At 46.2% G+C, this 16,316-nt stretch overlaps 1 protein-coding gene across 2 annotated transcripts in view; it reads right to left on the reverse strand.

Moving 5' to 3' along the window:
• The window catches only part of SNRK (SNF related kinase), a 247,575-nt gene that overhangs the window by 230,269 nt on the left and 990 nt on the right, over positions 1–16,316 (reverse strand). The window lies entirely within an intron of this gene.

A 16,316-nucleotide genomic window follows, 5' to 3' on the forward strand; every position in this document is an offset into this window, starting at 1 on the left:
GCATCTGTAGTCACCACGGCTTGTACTTCGGGATCGTAAAAGGGTTTCCCCTTTGCGAGATTCTCTCTTGTCCACCAGTGTAGGCTCTGTACGAGTGTTGGCGAAACGACCACTAGATCGTCCCAATGACCACTTGCCTGAGACCACTGTTTCGCCAACCATTCCTGTATGGGACGCATGCGCAGACGCGCGTGGGGGACCAGGTAAATGCATGACGCCATCATGCCCAGTAACCGCATAGCTTTGCGTACTGTTATCTGTTGACCTGACTGATAATGCGGAATTTGCAGAAGTATATTCCGAATTCTCTCTTCCGAAGGGAAGGTCAATGCTCTCTGAGTATCTAGGATAGCTCCTAGAAACTGTTTTGAGGTGCTTGGCACCAGACTTGACTTTTTCTCGTTGATAGAGAAGCCTAATTCGTGGAGGAGGTCGATAGTCCTCTGAATGTTTGACCTGCAAATTCCTGGGGTTTCCCCCGTTATGAGCCAGTCGTCCAGATAAGGGTACACCGGGATTGCTTCCCTGCGTAGGTGTGCAGCCGCCACCGCCAGTACCTTGGTGAATACCCTTGGTGCAGAAGCTATCCCGAAGGGCAGTACCTTGAATTGGTAGTGGCGACTGTCTACCTTGAATCGCAAGTACTTTCTGTGCGCTGGGAGCATGGAAATATGAAAATAAGCATCTTTCATATCCAAGGTTGCCATGTAATCCCCCTTTTTTAGGAGGGGGATTACCTCTTGTAGCGTGGTCATACGGAATTTTTGGGGCTTGACATACTTGTTGGCAGGCCGTAAGTCCAATACTGGGCGCATAGTCAAATCCTTCTTTGGCACAAGGAAGTAGGTTGAATAGATACCCTTGTTTACCTGGTGTCCTGGGACGAGTTCTATCGCGTCCTTTTCTAGCAGAATGGCGATCTCCTCGAGAAGGATCCTCTGATGCTCTAGGGAGTGCACTCTTTGTCGTGGAGGATGGTTCCGGGGACGCTGCAGTAGTTCTATACAATATCCTGCGGATACTGTTGACAGCACCCATCTGTCTGAGGTGATCCCTTCCCAAGCCTGGGTGAAGGTGGAAATGCGTCCCCCTACTGGGGTTGCGTGGCAAGGGACCCTGAACTGAGCGTCACTGTTTTGGTGGAGGCGTGCCACCTCCCTTGTTGGGGCTGCCTCTGCCTCTTCCACGACCTCTCTTGTTACCCCTGCCGTAACTCTGGGTAGACTGCTGGTTGTTATTCCATTGTGTACCCTGTCCCTGGGCATAGTTGCCTCTTTGTGAATTTTGGCCGCGTGGGCGACGAAAATTACTGTTCCCCCTCTGGTTAGGGGGTTTGTTGGTAAGCTGGCCAAGGGATTTGAGAGTCTCATATTCATCTTTTGCATTTTTAAGTGCGTCTTCGACCGCTTTCCCAAACAGTAGGTCGGGTTCCACTGGCTTGTTTATTAAAGAAGCCTGGGTTTCTGTCTTGAATCCCGACTGCCGTAACCACGCATGTCTTTTGATAACAGTACCTTCTGCTATCAATCTCCCTGCGTTGTCAGCGGCGTCGAAAGTTGCTTTTAAAATGCAACCAGACACGGTTCTCCCTTCTGCCGAGATCCGAGCCAGCTGGCCCTTTAACGGTTCTGGAGCAGAGGCAATGAGCGCCGCGACTTCTTCCCATTGATGGCAATTGTAACTAGCCAACAGGGTGGTGGAATTCGCAATCCTTGCTTGGTAGGCGGACGTTGAGGCTACCTTCCTGCCAAACCCGTAAAGTTTTTTGCTCTCCTTGTCGGGAGGAGCTTCTGATGGAGATAAGGGCGTGCCAGCCCTTTTTCTAGTGTTGGTAACCACTAGGGAATCTGGTTTAAGATGTCCCCTTATATACAGAGGGTCAGACTGGGCTGCCCGGAAAATCTTTTCAATTCTGGGGTTGACAGCTCTGGTGAGGTTCGGATTCACCAGGGAAGGATCTATTCTTCGTTGGATGGATTTGAGGATAGGGATGGTCTGAGCGACCGGTCTTCTCTCTCCTACAAACTCCTCCGCGAAGTCCCTTTCCTCCTGTACACCGTGGGTGTCGATGTGGAAGTGTTCCGCTGCTCGAGCGAGAACCTCGTTAAGGAGGGGCTGGTTATCAACTGGAGAGTCAGTAACTGGGGCTTCGCTTTGTACTGGGGAATCTACTCTGTAATTTTCCTGCTCATCTTCTCCCTCCTCCAGGTCCTCATCCTCCGCATAGTAATCTGTCCCGGTTTGTTCTTCCATAATGTCAAACTCCTGGTCCTCTTCCGGGAAAACTTGTCCCTGGTAACTGGGGAGTGGAGTAGAATATGGAGTGGAGTAAGGCTGAACCTCGAAGGGTTCAGGTCTTTCGAACCGGGGCTTTTTACTTAGCGGGATGGGATCGGAGGAGCCTGAGGGTGTGGCCCCTTGAGGGTTATATGAAAGAAAGTGTTCTGGGTTCTTATCATAAAAATCAGCTAAGGAAGACATCCTAGACATAACCCTGTCTATGTCTTCACTGGACCATTCCCTGGAACAGGGTATTACTTTAGCAGGTGATTTATGGGACTTTTCAAGGGTAGACTTGTGTTTGCTTGTCTGCCTAGGGTGAGAAGGCTTTACAGGGGTGGAAGGCTGTGCTTTCCGCTGTTTCCCCCCCCCTCCCCGTGCGTGGAAAAATGTTTTCCCTGTCCCTTGGAGGCCCCAGAGACTTTCGACGCCTGGCGCCGAGGGTCTGGAGAGGTATCTGTGTGCTTCGGGCGTGGGGCCTCACTGGTGTTAACCGCGGTCTCGGTATCTTGGAGCGCGGCCTGGGGGTGGAAGTCGTCTTCGTCTCCCGACGATCGAACTTCCGTTAATGTGTGTAGCGAGGCACTCTTGGCAAGAGTGGATGATTGCCTTGCGTCGTGAGGCGATCTCGATCGAGAGCGCCCAGAGGACACCGAGTCGGACCGTTCTCTTTGTGCCTCTTTCCGGGAAGTCGACGAGGTCCGGTTGGTCTTAGTGTGTTTAGTGTGTGTTAGGTGTGTAGCGCTTGCGTCGCCGGGGGTCTTCCCCATAGCCGCCCTGCCGGACGACCTTCCGAGGTCGGGGACCTGCGCTCGTCGGCTGTCTTTCGACGCCGTAATGCCCTCGCCGTCCGAAAGTACGGCGTCGCTGCCATCGCTGAAGGCGCCCTCCGCTGCCATGGCCTCCTGCCTGGCGTGGTGGGCCCAACGCTTTGTCGAACGGTCCTTAAGTGTTTTAGGTTTAAACCTACTACACGCTCTGCAGTTCGCTTCGGGGTGATCCCTCGGCAAGCAGAGATTGCACGTGGCGTGCCTGTCGACCCAAGGGTATTTGCGATTGCACTTGGGGCAGAATTGAAAAGGGGTACCCTCCATACGCACCTTAAGGCAGCGGGCTGCTAAGTGTAGGAATATATAAATGTAACTATATATAAAGAGTGAAGAGTATGTACCACCCCCCACTCTCCCTACTTGTAAGGGCCGAGGCCAGCGGCCTACTAGGCCCGGGCCGAGGCCAGCGGCCTTCCGAGGCCCAGATCCGTCGTGCAGCAGTCGACGGTCGATGACTTCTCCAGCCGTCGTCGAGGTTGAGGGTCGACGTTGGGGTGGGGAAGGGAATGAATAAGAATTATAATTATAATAACCGCAAAAGTATGGCTAAGGCCAGGGAACTCCGCAAGATGCTTCCGACCAGTATGGCGGAAAAAAAAAATCTGAGGATCCTACACGCGTGAGGGATCTTGGGTACAGTGGACGTCACACTAGGGATAGTATTACTGGCACGCCTGTGTCGACGCCCATTTTCGACTTTCGAAAAACAAACTGTAATACTCCGCAGCTTCCACTAGATGTCGGCCTATGCACAGCATGTGATCTAAGCAGATTCCACAAGCCTCAGAAATATATATATATGCGCTAAGCATACAGAAAGACAAACTCTGAATAATACAGCAATATATGGGGAATAATACATCCGAAAAGAGACAAAATAACACACATAATAACATTTGAGTAAAACAATTCAATACAATAGCCATAGATGAAAGCAACTGCATACAAGCCCACGTTATGACCAACAACAAACCACTTGAAAGAACAAGCATGCAAAAGAAATCAGTACAACAGACATATATAACAGTTACTGCATACTAGACCAATTGCCTGTTGTAATTGGTTATTTATAACACGCTTAATACCAAGAGGGTTCTAAGCGCGGACCCGAGGATCAAACCTGTGTTGCTCTGCGTCATCTTGCTTGGAAGGCGAGCGCGTTGCCCCTGAGCTATCCTCCAGTGACATGCCTACATACAAACAGCACACCATTTCTTAAACGCCAAATGTCAATTATCACTCAACAATAGCCAATGCAAAGTATGAGGCTGGCTGTGCGGAACAAAACGCACATTCGCATGGCAGGCCCAGTGAGGTGGAGATGGCCCACACAAACCCACATCATTACCAACAATAACACAATATAAACCACTGTACACGCTTTTGCTCTGCATATTGTGGACAGTAAGTAAGAGACAAAGACCAACCACAGAATAAAGTTATTGTTAAACCGGTGTGAAAAATCCAACCACATGTGCCCTCATTTCTAGACTCTTAAACTTTACTACCTTTTGCAAGAGTATTTGTACCTTACCATTAGCATTCGAAGCATTTTTAGAGTGCAATCTTTTATAAGAAGTCATCTTTACTCTAGTTTTATCCCAATTTTTCATTTGAATATATTGAACTCTCGCCAGCAATTTGGCCAATGCCCAAGTTCAACAGTCAACATAACTTTGCCTGTTCTTAGGAGAATTACTCATTTCACACCCACTGCGTCCACATTTTTTGTTTGTTTGGTCCACATATTTTAACAGGTTGTAGCTTGCCGGTATATCCAAAAGGAATCAAAGTAACCTTACCATGCAGTAACTATTTTGAACTTTACTCTAAGTGACAGGGAAGACACAAAAGGGGACTCATGCTGAAATGCACTTCCGTTGTTGATTAAAAGCAATTATGCATTTGTGTTCCTCATACCGTTTCATATGGCCACCAACTAGCTACAAACAGAAGTCATTATTAAAAAATGCGCAAAGAGTTATACTCTGCTATAAACTGCTTATGGGATGGGGAGGGTACTATACAAAATTATAATATTTCCTACAAGAGCAAAATAATCAAACCTCCATGTACTTAATGAAATGGATTTTTGATATACTTCATTAAGTTCAGTTTCGCCAAAATAAAATATATTCTCTACAACATTATACTTTAGACCCTTACGGGAAGTATCAAATCAAAACAAATCCACTTTGCTCACTCATATTTAAGGAAAGATTTGGATTCAGTTTAATTCAGTTTGCGGATTGCGCTACCTATGTAGCATCATCTATTTGTTGTCATTAAGTAAATGTTTTCTCTTTATTTTAACACAGGATCCACATTTGTAATTACCTTTGGTGGGCTGAAGCCACCCTTCGTCTTGTTTGTCTTTTTTTTTATATGAATCAACCCAGCAAAAAATTGGAACAAGTTAAGCCTCAGTCGTCTGCCCTATCAGGGGCATCATGCAGCAACCCATCAACGCAGTCTGACGAAAACAGATATTCAATTATTGCTTGCAGCTATGAAGAGGGAATTCCTAAAGGGGACACAGGTGGTAATGAGTAAGATCTCTACCTTGGTCAAGCAAGTAGCTGAGGTGGAAAGTAGGACGGTGGACATCGAGAACAACCTCTGCGAGCAATCTTGTTATCGAGAACGGCATGAGCAGGATTGCCGCCGCCCAGAGTCGAGATGTGAGGCACTGGAAGCGAAACAGGACGACATCGAAAAACGCTCGAGGAAAATAATATTCGCCCACGGGGATCCCCGCATCGGTCGCTGATACAGACCTAGAGAGCTACACGAAGGACCTTTTCAGATTTATTATTACTCTCCCGGTTGAGGCCCTGCTTGGAATCGATAGAGTGCACCGTACCAGGTCTCGACAAACATTCTCCACTCACCCAGACATCCTGGCAAGAATTAATTTCTTCAAGATGGAGGAAATAATGAGGGAATCCAGAAACTCCTAAGCACATCCAGTTTAGAGGTGCATCTATCCTAGTTGTCAAATGCCACCCTCTTGAAGAGAAAAGCGCTGAAGCACCTCACAGTGGCTGCGGGATACAAAAGGTCCCTTATCGCTGGGGTGTCCCGATCTCATTAAACTTTATGTGGGAAGGAACTCAAGAGGAAAATATATAACTTAAAAGAAGCGGAGAAGGCACAGGCGCCGACAGAGAAATCCGCTATAGGCGACTGTACAAGAGTGCATCGGGATGCAGAATTAGCACCCCCCCACTGAAGGATAAGCCTCCGAACTGAAAGTGGAATTAATATCGACAGAGTAAAGTTTGATCGCCTGCTAGGCCCCCATCACGCAGCAACTACGTTGATTCAGCCAAGTGACATTTTGGAGGAACACAGTCAACCCTATAATTCCAGTCCTTCAAAGGGTTGACTTCCCTGAGGTTGAGATGGAGTACCGAGCCAAAGGCTGAAGGGTTGAAAAATTATAGGTCACAAGCCTGCAAGGAGCGAAAACACTGTTAAAAACACAGTTGGAGTTATGCTGTTAGAATCGCATCAGACCCTGTTGGCCTCCAGGTTAGACGGTGGAGGGATTGAGCCAGATACCCCGTTGGTAAAGGGCAGCTCCCATCCCGGACTGTTGTGGGATGGGCATGGGGGACAGAGGGGGTGTGCGAGGTGGGAAGGGAAGGTGCAGCAACTTCACTCCGGTGGATTCAGGAGACGAAAGGTAACACGACATTTACATCCGTAACCAATACAGACATACACAGTCAGAGTAAACTAATCCCCCCGCCACAACATCCGGAAATGGGTACACATAATCCTAAATAATAGCATGTACATCAATAAGAGTCATGGAGTCTGACAATGAGCGTGAGCTTCGCATGATTACGTGGAACGTTCAGGGACTCTTTCTGGGCAAAAGGTCAGTAGAACGTAGGTTCGGGCAACTTTCTGGAGATATTGTTTGCCTGCAGGAGACATCTGCTACAAGCAGACGAACAGCAAATTAAATTTAAAAAGTTTTAGCAATCCTATTTCGCCACATCGGGGGAAAAAGGGTGGGGTAGTCGTACTCCTTGGTGAAAACATTCCCTTGACACACACTAGTTAAGAGACCCCCGGTGTAGATTTCTCCTGATAAAGGTTCACTTCCTAGAGCAACCAATCACTATAGCAGCCATCTATTGTCCAAATAATGCGCAAGAAAAATTCCCATTCAATGTAATCCCTACGATCTTAACATTCACGGAAGGCCACCTCTGATCAACATCCCTCGTGCACAGAGGAAATCCCTTACCCCTAACCCCCCCCTCTCTCTTGGGCAAGATCCTCCATTGGGTAACTAGGAGTCAAGATTCCTAATAAAATAGAACCAAAATCAACACAGTTTCCCTCAGCTATTTAGGGAACTTCAAAAATACTTGAAACTATGGCAGAAGAAGGACATGTCATAGCTAGGGAGGATAACTGCGGTTAAAATGATATTGTTCTGAGATTTATCTATCACTGCGCAGCGCTCCCAGAACATATCCCAGAGGGCGACCTCCTGAAATTACAGAAAAACATTTAAATTCATTTGGGGATGGGGGGAGGGGATGTGCAGTGCCAGGAGCATTATGCTTCGCCGTAGGGGACTGGGTAGTCGGGGGGTCCCAGATGTGTCCAGATAGCACAGGGCTGCTCAACTCTCCCATACATTTGCCTGGGAGTCCACTGAAAACCAACCCTGCTGGAAGAGAATCGGGGAAGTGTGGTGTCCTGCACCACTATCCTCCCTCCCACATATCATGCCCTCACGACCCCTGGCAAATTCAGGCCCTCTCTCAGCCACTAGAAATACGGTGGCAAATGGAGAGTTGCGGCACGCAAATGGGGTTGCTCGGGTACCCTGGGTCCCCTTACCCCAATTTGGGAAAATTCGGATTTCACCCTGGGTAACCTCCCTAATAGCTTTGCAGCCTGGGGGATGGAGGGACTGAGAAGGATAGGAGACGTCTTGACTAACGGGAGCCCTTCACATTCGTAGAACGTAAAGCTAAATTTAACGTCACAGAGGCTGAACGATTCTACTACGTTCATTGAAGGCACTGGATATCACAGGGGACGATTAAAGAGAAAGGAGGGAGGGAACTGACAGCACTTGAGCGCACCCCGACAACATCTCCGCCTAAGGGCAAAATCTCAACGTTATATTGATTGTTAGACAAAACTGACCCAAACACTAGGGAGAAATACATGCTATCCTGGGGAAAAGATCTGGGGTGCACATTAGACATCGAAGACTGGGACAGAATATGGACTAGACTGCATAGGAGTACTAAATACATCACTAACAGAAAAGGGGGTTACAAGGTGTGCTACTGATATTAAATAACCCCTGAGCTGCTGAACAAAAGTAATCCAGCAATCCCCTCGGGCTGCTGGAGAGGATGCGCAGCCAGTGGCTCCTTGTTCCATTTGCTCTGGACTTGCCCAAAAGCTACCGAATTCTGGTACGTCGTGCTGGACCAAATTAAACTGATCACGGGCCTGGCAATTCCCTGGGACCAGGGGATAGTGTTACTGGGAGACACCGGGGATGGATAATTTCCTCTAACAGGCCAGATAGGAAACCAACTCCTTACAGCCGCCAAGATCTCCATAGCTAGACTATGGAAACATTCTGAGGGGCCATCAATCCCGATGTGGAGGACAAAATGCTGGGACATAGTGGTTTCGGGGAAAGTCACAGTACTGCACCTGGGAAATATTGCAGCCTTCGGAAACACCTGGGCCCCCTTCATGGAATATACAGATAAATTCCCGGGTCTGACTCCACGCCCGCCCATTCCCACTGGCTCACATAGGGCCTATCCCGGGAGTATGCAATTCAGAGTCAGAGACATCCGCAATTTCAGCAACAGTTCCAGCCCTGATGTGGAACCCCACAAATTGAAAAAGTTCTCCCGTCTAGGTGTTCTGAGAATTGCAATTAAGCTGTACTTGATGTTGTATGTATCCGAAAAAAATGCCTAACAAAATATACTGCTGAAAATATATATATATATATGTAATCATGGCTTTTCAGAAATAGATTTAAAGATGTAAAATGTATTGTAGACCAATGAGCACACAATCTAAAATTACAGTGCTCCACATAGGTCGGTTTCAAAGCGCGGTGCGAGGAAAGTATCTAGAGGAACAAACAAAACCTAGACAAACATTGTATGTAACGCGAGCAAACTAGGCTCAATATGATACTTTGCTAGTTTCACCTACAAACGGTTTACCATCTAACATGTCAAAGGGCAGTAACGCAAAGAAGCATCACGACCCACGTGCCTAGAACCCATATTTAACGGCATAATCTGCCTGTGTTGATTCTTCTTGGTGCCTAGATTGAAAAATGCCAAGTATGCATTTCGCCATCCCTTGTGTGCACGGGAATAATAGCACCTCGAAATATTCTCCATATAAAGTGACTAAATTAGTATTTTAGTGGATTACCTTTTAACCCTCTCATTTGTGCTCTTTCTCCAATCACCTGTAACCATGTTGTACTCAATGTTTTTAAACAGTGGAAATAATGTTTGTGCCAGTCATCATGGGCATGCATTCAGTACTACATGTGTGTGTCTGCCTAGACACCAGAAGCGTGTCCACAATCTTAAATACTGCAAAGGGTACAAGTATGTATACTTGAAGGAAAATGTCTCCAAAAAGAAAATGGGCTTAACAGGTTAATGCCCTTTTCTGCCGTTACCTCACTCATCATCATCATCATCATCAGCGCCTAGTATTTTAACTTATTCTTGTACTCAGTCCTAAAGATAAGGGGTGTATCGGCCACTTGTACTCCCTAGAATTAGGCAAATGCTCACAACAACAAAAATAGGGATTTTAAATACTCCCAATACAAATAAAGGGGGAAATGGACACAGGAGTTTGTGCCCCTGCTTTCACCCAAACAGACCCATGGATGTGTTTGGACCAGTAGTTTGTGTAGTACCACAGGAGGCAACGACTATAATTATGGAAGAGGTCAAATGTATCTTTTAATGTGCATGAATAATTTAGTGCAAAGAAGAATTTCTCACAAAAATATTTGTTTTACAGTTGAACATGTGTACTAGTTTATAGAAAATATTCCATTGGAAACAGGGCTCATTTTTACTCCCTAAAAAGTAATTTTACTCAACTTCAAAAATAGGCAGTAAAATAATCCCACTTCAAAATCTTATCTGGAGCACTGCTTGTACTGATGTTTCACTGTATAAACAGAGCATATTCGGAATGTCCAGAAAACTATATGTTGTACAAATTTCTGGATCAAACCAAGACACGCAAGATTTAACAGTGGTAACAGAGCAGAGGTCACTGCATCTACTACCTACATTTCTAGACTGATAGGTCATTCAATAGTTAAAGTGCATAAATCTTTCAAAGGGAAGGAAGACCAAATTCCTTTGATTTCTCACGAAAATACCATCATAAAAAATAGATTGAGTGACGAATCCAAAAATATGAAATGCCATTTTACGATTAGCGTGCAATGATTGCTTTGATGGCAGATCAGATCCAATTGTCCATACAAATAGAATGGCGCTATGTCAAACACGGGTCAACTGCATATTACTGTTAACAGAACGCATAGAACAAAAATAGTGATGCCGATATAGTTAGCCCTGAACTGTTGGGTTTAAGGTTTAAAGCACTGTAAAAGGCAAATCTTCTCTCGCACGTTCTTAAAACATGAAAACTTATTTTTAAGAACAATTATTGGCAAATGAAGCATAGTGTTGCAAATGCATGTAGTAGGCGCTCTGCTACTTGTACAGACTAAAGGTATTCAAATGATACGTATTTGTGTGTATTGTCATTTTTCAACATACTATACAACAGGAAGCTTTTAAATCATAGTAATATTCTGCTCCTTTTCCACACCCAAATAGCTGAAGTTTAAACATTTAAATTGTAGGCGGGCAACAGGATTTCTGCAAGACCTAACTAAAGAAGAAAAAAGCGGCCCAGCAATGTACTACAGTGAATGTCAGAAGCCCGAAACCGCAGCTATTGGCCAAGGCCCTTGAACGAGGAAGACTAACACTTACGGCCGCCTGCCAGTCCACTCCCCGCACACTTGGCTGCAACACTATCACCACTATGGTCTCTGACCACCATATTAATAGTCACCGCCCCCCTAATCACCTACATTCAATTCACTAGAGAATCATTTATACCATGGGAGAATCTCTGATGAGGAGGGGTTTAAATATCAAGTGAAAGCCCACTCTGAGAGGCACAGAGGTTGCCAGCTTCCCTTACGCATCCTTCCCAGACCCCTGGCAAACACCAAGTTTCGTCTACGAGAAAACCCCTTCATGTAGCCATGGAGTCAGAAACATTAAGCTCTGCTTATGTTTTGGACTACAACTCCTATCAGCCTTAGCCAGAATAGTCAATGGTGACAGTTCTTTGGGTCGTAGTGCAAAACATCTGGAGTCAAAGGTTGCACATCCCAGATGTAGCCTATGAACAACCCAAACCTGAACATCAGCACTCTAACCCCCACAGCACTACTGCATGAATTTCCCTTTCATCACTCACCACACCTTATCTTACCCTACGCATTTCCCTTGCCAGCATTTGAAGAGGGCTGGCTGTTTTCCCCTTTTGAAGGGTACTAAAAATCACAAGATGCAGGTTTTGATATATTTTACTGGACTATTTAAAAAGGCTTTGCAGAGATGGAACAACGCATTAGCTTTGTAAGTGCCAAAGACTTCTACAGCAGATGATGCCAACTTTTGCAGGGCAAACACACTGAATTTACCAAAACGTATCTGCTTTGTGGCTCTAGACAGATCAATCGGGGCATACAATGTCAAAAGGCACGCTACTAGACAGACATAGAAAGTCACGCACCCCCTAAATGCTCCACATGCACACAGCACACCATTTCTTACACAGCAACAATCAATTATCACTTGCCAACGGCTAGTGGCGAGTGAAAACGTTGAGCCCTGGATCAATGTTCCCTTTCACAAGCACTCGCAGCATGTGAGCAGTTAGCAAACATTGAAACCTTAACTTCCTGTATAGTTAGGATAATACACATCAGGAGGGTCCGAGTGCCCGCCCGCAGCAGTACGACACGGACGAAAAACGCGATCCTTGGGAACCATTCTTTTCAGCCTAAACATGAGTCTAGTTTTAGTGAAAAGCAGTCATGGGAATAATAGAATGCACAACCATGCATCGGTTTCTACTGAGAAGCAATAGTTATTTTTAAAAGTAGACTTGGGATACACAGGGGTAAACTTGTTGATTATGACAATACAACAAATTGAATTTCATCAGTTTGAGGAGGCAAATTTTATCCGACCCCATGCTTATAAAACAATACAGGATAAACAAGCAATGGAATATCAGAGCACAACACTGATGGGAAGGGGGTAGGTTTTTGAGTAGCATTTCATGTTTTAATGTGGCCATATTTTGTGTAAGACAAAATAAACATTTTCTAGTTGAGACTGGGACAAGAAAGTACTCAGCCCACTCTTAACTTTATTATTCCTTTTTAAATGTGAAACATGTTTTTTGTTTAAATCACACACTCGCTACAGCAATGTCTATTCATATTTCGAACGCTAGAGTAAAATGAGCATTGACAAGGCTGACAGTTTTTGCATTGTAAAGACATTTGCCAGGCACTTCCAGAATGTCACTAACTGCCCATACACTTGCAACAGCTGGAAAAGAGTGGGATTAGCTGGCCATAGGATAGAAGTGGCAGGCAAAATATTGGCTTTGTCAAAGCATGTTTTAACATGAATTAAGTGCAAAGAACTACTCTAAATCAAGTGGCTGAAGGCACACTTGGTTAAAACATGTTTCGTCCACCAGCAGTGCATGTTCACCTGCGATTGAGCCAGTAACTCTCAGCAGACTACTTATAACAAAACACAAGCCTGTCAAAGTTTGATATTAATGCTTGATAGAACTAGCTCAAAGAGATCCCCGAGGATGTTGGGCAGTCAATGGGGGGTTAAACAACCGAACACCTCCCCCCAATCTGTGAACCCCTCGTAACAGGTCATCTCTCTCCTATCTGTACTCCAATGCAATAACTTTCACTTCTAGTGGCCAAAACTATTTTTTTAATGTATTGTGTATTTCTAATGCACCTATACACAATGTGTTTCAAGGCAAGACAAAAGAGGGGTGGGGAGGGAGAACAGGGATGTTAAAGCAAAAACTGTCCTACTTGGCCTTGTGACATTCGGATCGTGCAAGTGCAGTTAACAACAAGTGTGGGGGAGAGGGGAAGTGCTGGTTAGGGCGGATGGCTCTGTGAGTGCCAGGTGAACAGAGCCAGGGGAATGCATAGAGTGCAGGCAAAGAAGGTCAGCGTGCTAAGTGCGAGGCACAAAACTGGAAGGGATCAAGGGGTGCAGCCCCAACCAGGCTAATGCAGGGGGAGGGGTCAGGTGGGGCAAGTGCAGGTTGGGAGGGGAGCCTGGAGGGTGAGGGATAGTCAGTGGAGACCAATTGCAGGGGTAGACTGGCCCAGGAGGGCCTGATGCCCTGCAAGAATCTGTAGAAATCTTCATTTGCTGTGACGATTGCTCTGAGGCAACGTCCAAAGCAAGACAACACGGAGTAGCATGGGTTAGATACTGAGTCATCTGCGTAGAGGTTGGACCAGCATGAAAAGCATTATTAAAGCCAAATTTAATATTATAAAGATAACTAAAATTTACACAAATGGCAAAAATGTGCAAACAATTGTGAAATGCATAGAACTCTTATAATTATCCTGCGATTTTTTTAAGTGTAGTATTTTGTGACCCAAGAAAATTCAAATGCCATTCCTTAATCGAATATGTGTGGGGGAGAAATTCAAAGCTTGTTTAACCTCAGAAGACTATATTAATGTTGACAATGTAACATTTCAACTATACGTCATATCGGTTTATCTTTATATCAAGTGTTACATTGGCGAATGAATAAGGAGACAGGGACACGTTCGTCGACGAATACCCAAGACCAAGGTAGTGTTAAAGGTGGCTCCCATGGAGGAGGTTTCACGGCCACGTTTACTAGAACAAATTTAAAAGAAAAAGCGACCAGAACACGCCCGCATATAAAAGTTAGCAATGCATTGTCTTTATCCCGTGCTATTTATTAAATCAAAGTATCCAACAACTTGATTTAGGGGAGGCGGGGGTCGCCTGAAACGGCAAAAGACAGGACTGCAAGGTAGACCGTACTTGCTACATACTCCACTTTGTAAAATGCCATTAAAGTTCATGTCGTCCGTCACACTTTTTCCTAAGAACGAAACAAAAAAAATCCCAGGAACTGGATGCATCATACTGAGGAACAGTCCAAAACAAAAAAGCATTGGAGAATCAGCGTATATGACGCAGCGCTGAAGGGAATGCATGAGGCAGTGAGGCTACAGGAAACAACAATGTCTAATCCACCTCACAAATCTTAAACAGATGACTGACTCCTCCACTGACAGACCCCTCTCCAATAACATTCCACACTTTCTAGTATTGAGTGGCAGAGCCAATCTGCCTCCCAGTGACAGCCACACCCCCTAGTGCCTTAAGGGATTTGGTATGGCGGCTACACTGACAACTTCGGATGTTGGAGATCAGGGAATGAACTCCCGACGTTTGCATTTGCCAAACTGTGTAAACTTGTGAAAACTACGCATGTATGCGTCTCTGTTACCTTTGCTGTCGAAATTAGGCGCGTTAAGAAAGACAAAATGTTGATAGGACGTATAATACTATGTTACTAAGCATTTGTACTAGGACCATGACCATCAAATGCTAAATTTGATCAGGAAAAGGGACAATCTAACCTCCCCGGAAGGGTATAGCATCTCCTCCAGTGACAAAAATAATTCCTCTCCATTACAGAAATCGCACCCTCTTCCACTGACAGACCAACCCCCTCCTCCTCACTTAACCAACCTTAACATTCCCCACTGACAAATACAACCCCCGCTCATCAACAAAAGATCCAAGCAATCTCTGCTCCAAGGACAGATCCAAACAGCTGACCACTAAAGGGTTCCTCTCATTCCACCGACATATGCAACTGACAAATGCACTGCTTTCCACAATCCAATTCCCTCCCCTTTCCACTGCAAAACCAATGCCCCCCCCCCTTCTGCTGGCAGATGCAATCTAGCTTCCAAAGCTCCCTCACTAACCGATCCAACATCTGCCCTCACTCCACTGACAGATCCAACCTCCATCGCCGTTGAAAGTTCACCCACCCCCTCCATTGACGGATCCAACCTCCTCACCCCCTCCACCAACAGATCCAAACCTCCCTCAAACCCCCCCATTGACGGATCCAACCCCCTCCACATCCAACCTTCCTCCCTCACCCCGCCACCAACAGACCCAACCGCCATAAACTTATCCAACACCACGTGTCCACTGACAGATCCAAAACATTCCTCCCCCACCCTCAACTGACAGATCCAACATCACCCCTCCACTAATAGGTCACAAATCTCACACTCCACTGTCATACCCACCCTCTCCCTCACACCTGGCAGATTCAACACCCCCCTCTCCCTCTTCATTGACAGATCCAACATCTCCCCTCCACCGAGAGAACCATCATACACCCGACACAGACAGATCCAACCTCTCTCATTCCCCCATGACAGATACATCCACCACCACTTTCAGATCTAACTTCCCTAACTCACCCCCTCCACTGGCAGGTACAACCCCCTCCACTGGCAGATCCCACCCCCCTCCATCCATCCATTGACAGATCCAACCCCCTGCTATACCCCCTCCACTGACAGATCCCACCCCCCTACTCCACTGAGAGATCCAACCCCCCCCCAGATCCAGGCGGCCTCCATCAACCCCACCCACTGACAGGTCCAACACCCTCCTCCACTGACAGACCCAACCCCAATCCTATCTGCACCGACAGACCCAGCCCCCCATCCCTACTCCATCATTGCTTAGTCCCTTACTCTCCTCGACTGAGAAATCCAACCTCCCTCATCCCCTCTACCGACACATCCAACATCCCCCCACTGACACATCTATCATCTAACCTCCCTCCTTCACTGACAGAGCTAACATCCACTCACCTCTCTCTCTCTCTCATCGCCTCCACAGACAGATCCAACAACCCCCTCCACTGACAAAACCAACTTCTATTCCTCACCACTCCCTCCACTGGCAGAGCAACCAATCACCCTCAGCCCCAACC

Source organism: Ambystoma mexicanum, chromosome 2q (genome assembly GCF_040938575.1).
Source record: "Ambystoma mexicanum isolate Mex_15411 chromosome 2q, UKY_AmexF1_1, whole genome shotgun sequence".
Taxonomy (NCBI): Eukaryota; Metazoa; Chordata; class Amphibia; order Caudata; family Ambystomatidae; genus Ambystoma; species Ambystoma mexicanum.